The sequence below is a fragment of the Panthera leo genome, chromosome A1 (genome assembly GCF_018350215.1).
Source record: "Panthera leo isolate Ple1 chromosome A1, P.leo_Ple1_pat1.1, whole genome shotgun sequence".
In the NCBI taxonomy this organism is placed as follows: domain Eukaryota; kingdom Metazoa; phylum Chordata; class Mammalia; order Carnivora; family Felidae; genus Panthera; species Panthera leo.
In genome coordinates, this window is record NC_056679.1 from 230444061 (window position 1) to 230452227 (window position 8167).

Genomic DNA, 8167 nt, shown 5'->3' on the forward strand with positions numbered 1-8167 from the left:
AGAGAGAGAGAGAGAAAATGAAGAAGTGCCCAAAGGTATCTTCCAGAATCTTCCAGAATCATAGCCATGTGTATGCTTATTGATACAGGCTTATCCGTTGAAAGTTAGGACACAAATAACTTAGCCCCTGTTCACACTGATGCCTAATAAATAGCTGAACTTACCAGTACATTAACTTAAATCTATAAAATAACCTCACCTATGATAACCTATGCTGATAGCAGGTGTCCTTGAAATTATGTGGAGAGAAAATGACGCTTCCCTTCCATGGTCTTCCTTCCAAAAATCCATAACCCCTGTATAACAGGGAATGAGGGAAACATCAGACTAACATAAACTGAGGGGCAGTGCACAAAACAAGACAGTTAAAAAGAATCCTTATCTATTTTTTTTCTGGAAGCCAGATGTTATTAAATGTTATCATCCTAATGCTGATAGGATTATTAAGAAGTGGGGACATGTGTCACCAAGAAGTGTCCAAATTCTCCTTTGGGCATCGCTCTGTTATTTAGGTTTTCTAAAATATATTAATTTTATTTTTCAATGTGTTTATAAAAAGTGCTCTTACACGAAAGGCGTCCAAATATCTCCTATGTAGTAGTCAAAACATCTGTGCTTATTAAGAGAAGGCACAACTCGCAGCTTTGGAGGGGAAAGAAATGGCCAATAGCCTCCTCTTTGAGATCTTCTGCCGTTTCTTATTTAAAAGTCTGTGAATTGTTTTCGCTATTTCTGCGAGAAACAATTCAAATTTTGACAGGGACCCCCTAGAATCTATAGATGGTTTAGGGTGGTGTGGACTTTTGAACTACATTCATTTTTCTAATCCGTGAACATGGGATAACCTTTCCATTTGTTTGTGTCTTCAATTTCTCTCACCAAACTCTTGTAGTTTCCATTGTACAGGTTTTTTACTTCTTTAGTTAATGGGATGTGCATGGGTTAGATCCTGAGGGCATTATGCTAAGTGAGATAAGTCAGGGAAAGACAACTACTGTATGATATCACTTATATGGGGAATCTAAAAAAGTTGAATCATAGAAACAGAGAGAAGATTGGTGGTTGCTAGGAGCTGGGGGTTGGAGGAACTGGGGAGATGTTTAAGAGTACGGACTTGGGGTGCCTAGGTGGCTCAGTTGGTTAAGTATCTGACTCTTGATCTCATCGGCTCAGATCTTGATCTCAGGGTCATGAGTTTAGGCCCCACACTGGGCTCTGTGCCGGGCACGAAGCCTACTTTAAAAAAAAAGAAAAAGGGCACAAACTTGCAACTAGTAAATAAATAAGTTCTGTAAATGTAATGCATAGCACAGCGATTACAGTCACAGACACTTTATTATAAATTCCAAAGCTGCTAAAAGACTAGGTCTTAATTGTTCTGGCCACACACACACACAAATGATAATTACGTGACACGATAGAAATGTTAGCTAATGCTAAGGTGATGATCATATTATAATATATAAATATATCAAACTATCACATTGTGTACCTTACCCTTATACAATGTTATATGTCAATTATATCTGTTTGTTTGTTTTTTAAAAAGCCTGTGAAAACAGCTCTTTTGAAAACTGGTGTCAGTAAGGCTATCAAACCTCTAAGATTTCTCAAACTGCGTTTCTGAAAGCAAGCAGCACAACAGGAGGGCTTTGCCCATCTGGAAACAGCGGTGGGGAGTGGGGAAGCCCAGCCAGTGGGGGCTGCAGCTGTCATTTGGGAAGACAAGCCCACGCCACCCCCGCATCTGACCTGGCTGGCCCAGCACCTGTGAATCAGTCCTGAGTGCCCACCGGCTAACCTGGACCACTCTAGGGGATGCCAGACGGCACTGCAGTTCAAGTCTATCGTAAGGCTGACATCACCAACTACAGGGTGGTGGTTGTTTTTTAACCTAAATGCTCTTTTATTCTTAATCTTAAATCAATGTGTCTAAAGAATGATCACGAACAGCAGCCTTCAAAATGTGGTCCGGGGACTCCTGGAGTTTCCCTATACCCATTCAGGGGAGCTATGAGGTCAAAACTATCTTTTTTTACGATACTGAAATGCTTTTTGCTTTTTTTTTTCTACTTTCATTCCCTCTTGAGTATACAAGTACAGGTTTATTTTGCTATTTCTCTAAAATCTCCAACAAGTCATGTGCTTTGGGCAGACTTGTATTTAGTTCTTTAAAGTTCACCAAGCATCTTCAATATGTGATCCCCTGCAATTCTTGTAAACATTCTGGAGGGGTGTATGATTACTCCCATTTTTAAGGCGGGGTGGGAGGAGGCTCTGAGACCCAGAGGGGATAGTGTTTCCCCAATGCCACACATAGTGCGATCAGGCTGGGTCTCAAACCTTGGTCTGCAGCCCCCAAGACGAGCGCTCCGTCATTTGCACATTCTCCTTCCCAGACCGATCCCACATGGACGGTGTGAGCAGAGGCTCATGGCCGAAAGGCAGAAGCAGCCCCTCAACATCCTGTTCGTCTTTCACTTAAGCTCTCTAACAATGACATACTCCCCCTGAGGAAACTTTTGAATTTTCTTAATGGGAAAAGGGTAAAATAATATCCTAGTACCACCGAATCCTGAATAGATTTTAAAAAAAAAGAAAAGCTAACCAAAATATGTTGTTCTTCAATTTCAGACTCCCTTGAGATGATTTTATCTTGCTGAAAGCCTCTTTATTCTTGATGCCTCTGTCATGTTTATTTTTTCTACTTATAGCAATTCATATACCCTTGTAAGAATTTTATATAAGGAGATAAATGCTAAGGCATAATATTGAATAACTGTTTGAATCCCCGAGTAGGATTCGTATTACGGCCTCCACTGTGGAACCACAATCACGGAATGCGGCGCAAGGTCAAATAATGACTCTGCGAAAGAGCCGGAAACAAGATTGTCCTTGCCCCCCCCCACGCCATTTCTCCCCGCTGGAACACACTTTTCATAAATCGCCTCCGTAGCAGGTGCGGTTCCGTGGGAAATCAGTATTCACGGCAGTAGCACTCTCATCCTGTTCGCGGCTTCTATTTTCTAACGTCCAATACAGATAAAAATGTGTTGCCAAGATTCAGGCTGCTTATTTTTTTCTTCAAACATCCTTAGCCAGAGGGTAACCTCATATGCGACTAAAATCGACCTCCGTGTCTTTTATTAGCTGTTAAATTACTTTTGAAAAATGCCTCAAAGTGCTTCTCAATTACCCTGTGACTGACAAGTTGAAGCCCAATGAAATCCCAAAGGATTCCTCGTGTGTGTGTTTGTGTGTGTGTGTGTGTGTGTGTGTGTGTGTGTGTGTGTGTGTAAGATGTGTGGTGTTCTATGATTTTTATTTGGCTCTAGGACATGCATATTCTTTTCAAGTACTGTATGTGTGTGTGTGGGGGGGTGTCATATAAGTTATATTCAAATTAATATTATTTAAAACCTCCATAATATAGTAAGAAATACCTTGGATGTTACAAAGTCAAGAATGCTGCTCTCCCTTTCTGAGCAGTATCAACAATGGAAAACAAATTCTGCATAGTGAGTAAGAATATAAAAACTCTCATCCATCAAACAAACAGCACGAGAAGACATAACGTACGGGCCAGTCTGGAATAAAGAAGCGATGTTCATCACAGTGATTGATAGGTGGGGTTATTTCAATACGCTACAGGATAGCTCATGGATTCCATGAATTCTCATGAAAACTCCCTTTGTAGTAGTAACACTACATTGTACGGTATGTTGAGGCTTACAGGGCAGGACGGCGGCCAGCACGGGGTTCTCTCGGGTCTCCAGGCACCAGCCACCGATTCCCGTGCTTGGCCTTTCGCAGACTGGGTTTCTCCACGAATGAGGGCAGAGAAGTCCTTGGGTCTCAGGATCTCGTGGACGGTTCATGTGGCGAGGCAGAGCTACATGGAGCACAGGCAGCACTCAATCCCGATCTCACACCAGTCTTGGGGGAGGTGAGTGCTCACCTCTCTGAGGGATTGTGCAGATAAGGAAACAGGCTCAGAAAGTTCCGGGGATGTAGCCCAGGGTACAACATGCACACATGGAGAAGAGGGTCTGCATTTTCTGTTCCTTTTTCCAGTACTTTTTCCAGTGCTTACAGTATTCACATTAAGAAGTATCTTACAGGGGTGCCTGGGTGGCTCTGTCAGTTGAGTGTCCAACTGCTGACTCCCACTCAGGTCATCATCCCAGGGTTATGGGATCGAGCCCCAAATCAGGCTCCGAGCTGAGCACGGAGCCTGCTTAAGAGTCTCCCTCTCTCTCTGTCTGTCTCTGTCTCTCTCTCCCTCTGCCCCTTTCCCCTGCACACTCTGGTCTAAAATAAAAAAAAAAATTTTAAATTGAAAAAGAAGTATCTTATATTCAGCACCATTTCTTCCAGCACCATTTGGGATTGGACAAGTCTACTTAGAGAAGAAGGGGGAAATAGCTCACAAAACTCTATTTGGAAGGCGGTCAACAGTGGGAGAAAATGGTATTGGGGCTTCAAAAATCCAGCTTCTGGTCCCAGTGCGCAGTCGAGAGTTGTGTCCCGTATCAACCCAACAATCCTTTCTTCTTTCTGTCTGCTTTTGTTTTTCTTGGTAAAAAAACTGCCTTGCTCTCAGAATTACAGTGAGCTTCAAATAAGATTAGTCACCCAGCAATTCTAACAAAATCTGAGTGTGCATGGCCATATAGAAACTTTCCAATGGGTGGTGCCTGGCATTTATCCTCAGGCATCTGGGACTGGTGAGGCTGGACACGCCCATGCATATGCATGTGAGCGCGCGCGCGCGCACACACACACAAACACGCATGCACGTACACACATGCATACACAAACGTGTTCACGGCGGGAGCAAATGTTAGAAAGGACAAGCGGCCATCTGTACTGATGTTGCCATTCTCTGCATAGTCCTCATTCACTGCTCTTCATTTCGGTAACAGTTGTGGGAAATTAAATGCATCCATGCTCTGGAGTTATGAGCGAGAATATCCATTGAGTGCTTTTTATTTATTTTTTTTTTAATGTTTATTTATCTCAGTTTTGTGAGAGAACGCGAGCAGAGGAGGGGCAGAGAGAGAGTGAGAGAGAATCCCAAGCAGGCTCCACGCTGTCAGTTCAAAATCCTGAACTGTGAGATCATGGCCTAAGCCAAAATTAAGACTTGGATGCTTAACTGACTGAGCCACCCAGGCATCCCTTGAACGCTTTTGATGTGCCCACCTTGGTTTTGGGTGCTGAGCATGCAGTGGGCAAACTGGACAAGGTCTCTCCTCTTTTGGGGCTGGCACTCAACCAGTGCTAGTCAGAGGAGACAGACAGCTGACACTCAGAAGACGGATGAGGGATTCTGGAGGAGGAGGATGAGGTGCCATGAAGACAAAGGGATGAGAGTCACGTACCTAACTGGCTGCTTCAGATCTGGTGGGCAGGGGAGGCCCTATGGAAAAGCTGGTTCCAGAATAAGAAGGATTCTGGGGGAATAATCTGGAGGAAACAGTTCCAGGTGGAGGGAATGGCTAATGCTAAGGCCCAAAGGGAAGAATTGGCTTATCACACTCGAGGAGTATCAGAAAGGCCAGGGTGGCCAGACGGGCCATGAGAGATGAGCTCCTAGAGGCGGGCACAGCCCCCATCACACAGGGCCTGGGAGGCCACATGTGCTGGGGGTTGCATTTGGCTACATGCAAAGACATCAACCACAGGGACTTGATCTAAATAGTCTGGAAGCGGGTCCATTGCTCTGCGGAGCACCCCCTCCCCCCACCCGACCAAGAACCTCAAGCCCGTGTATTCTGCCACCCTGAGCACATGGCATTCATGCCCTTAGTTGCCTCACAGGTGCAATAGGATTGCTCTGCTTTGCACCTGCTGTCTGAATTCGAGGCAGTGTGAGCCACGAGGTCAACACGAGAAAGAGCAGTTTTCACACCAAACGTGCAAAATTTTGCCACAGATCTCCCAACAAACCTCCACTTACATTTCCATGGCAGAATGTGCCCTCCCCTAGCTGCAACGGAGGCTGGGAAAAACTCAGATGGTTGTTTTCCAAGCCGAGTTCCTTACACAACCACATTTTCTTCAGTAGTGATGCTATTGACGAGGCAGGTACCCCACACCGTAGTCTGGATGCTATTCTAGGTGGAAAGGTATTTGGGGCTAGGTGCGAGAATCAGGAATGCTGCTTTGAACATATAAAACTAGACATGACTATCACACCAGAGTGTTCCAGTCAGCTTGGTGCTAGAACAGGCCTCAGGGCAGCCCAGTGGGGCCACCAAGGTCCTTGAGTAGCTTGACTCCCTCCTCAGAAGCCTCCTTCTTTTACCCCAGGGTTCCCTAGCAATGCCACATGCCCCTGAAGACATCATCACTCTTCACATGCAGCTTTATGTACCACTAGGGGCAAAAATGCTGCCAATTAAACTATAACACAATGTTTTCTAGAATTATTTCATACTTCTTAGAAACGGTTCAGAATTATTAAGACATGAGTCTTTACATAGCACTCATGCAAATACATAAAATGGAAAATCTTCATACAATTAATTGGTTAGGTATCCTTAAAGGTTCTTTCCATTCAGGATCCATATCCAGAGTGTCTGTGGATTTTCTCACTGTTCCATTTAGAGTGTTAGTGACGGCTCACCTCTTAAAAAGAGCGCTCTGCTATTTATTTCGGATTTTCTTCTAAGCTGATGACACCTGTCTGCGAGTTTTGATGTGAATGAATGCAAAAGAATGACAACTACATCACGACGGCCGCCTGGCCAACAACTATGTTGCTATTAATGCTATTGAAATGTGGGGAGAAAGCCCCAGTGGGTAGAACACGCATATGTGCTGTGATGCACACTTGGGCAGCGTTGGGTTAGGCACCCAGAGCTCAAGGAGACAGTGGGAGTCTGAAGCTTAGTGGAGAAACAGGGGTAGAGAAATGGGTTTGCAGATTTGTTATCCGTAAGTAAATGAATGACAGTCATACCCATGGGCCTGCATGTTGCCATAAAACAAGATCCAGACAGAAGAAGGCTGATGATGAGCCTTAGAATATTCAAACGTCTATAAATCCAGAAGAAAAGCCAACACACCTAACAGAGTTAGGAGGAGGCTAAGGAGGAGGGGGACGGTCAGCTAGGTCAATGCTGACAGGTCAAGTAGGATGAGATGGAAAGGTGACCACCGGATTGGGCAGCATGGAGGTCATAAGTAACCTTGATAAAAGAACCATACCTGTTTGAGGGTAACCTCGGGGGCAGCTGGATTGGACTGGGCCGAGGGGTAAAGGGGGAGTGAGGTGTTTAACCTCTTTGATCAGTTGTATTGCCAAGGGTAGGATGTACAGCCAAGAGAGACGGTGGTATTTCCTTTCCTCAAGACACTGGGCATGTTTGAACGCTAATTCGGCAAGGCGGGATGGATGGTGCAGGAGAGGATACCTGCAATCGCAAAGCGCTTGAGAAGGCGGGAGTGATGCGAAGCAGGGCACGAAGGCTTAGGATCAGCTTTGGACAGAACCCAGATCCATCGCAACAGCACGCCGGGGGGCCCAGAGGCAGCAGCGCAAGAACTCTGTCCCGGTCCCTGGCTTCACAGCGCTGTGTTTCTCCTGGGGGCTGCGGGGGGCACTCCCATATGCAGGGTCTTTGAGCAAATCCCTTCAATCCTCAGGCTCCTAGTCGGTCCCACGTGGGGTCTCATTTCCGCACATAATTAGTCGCTCCAAGTGTGAGCTGGGTGTGCACACCCGGCCGCGCGGGCCGGTTCCCAGACAACCTGCATCACTCCTGCGCGCGCCACCCCGGCGGCAGTTTCCGCACCTCCGTCACCGCCCCTCCCGCGGGGGGGGGGGGGGGGGGGGAGGTGAAGCGCGGCGCGAGAAGGGGCCACCCCCCCCGCTGGGCCCTTTCGACCTCCTGCCGGAGTCTGTGCCAGCATCAGCCCCGCCTCCTCCAACCGCAAACACCCCACCCTCACCCTCCTTCTTCCTCCCGCGCCCGCGGCCGCAGCTTCCAACGTGGCGCTGCCAGCCGCGCATGCTCAGTGCACAGAGCGGGAGGGAGGGGCCGGGGCCGGCTGGGCGGGGCCGGGCGCAGTGACGACAACGCGCAGCCGCGGGCAAGGGGGACGCGCCACGTCGGCGCGCGGCGGCCGCGCCCCCTCCCGGCGACCGCAGTTGCTGCCT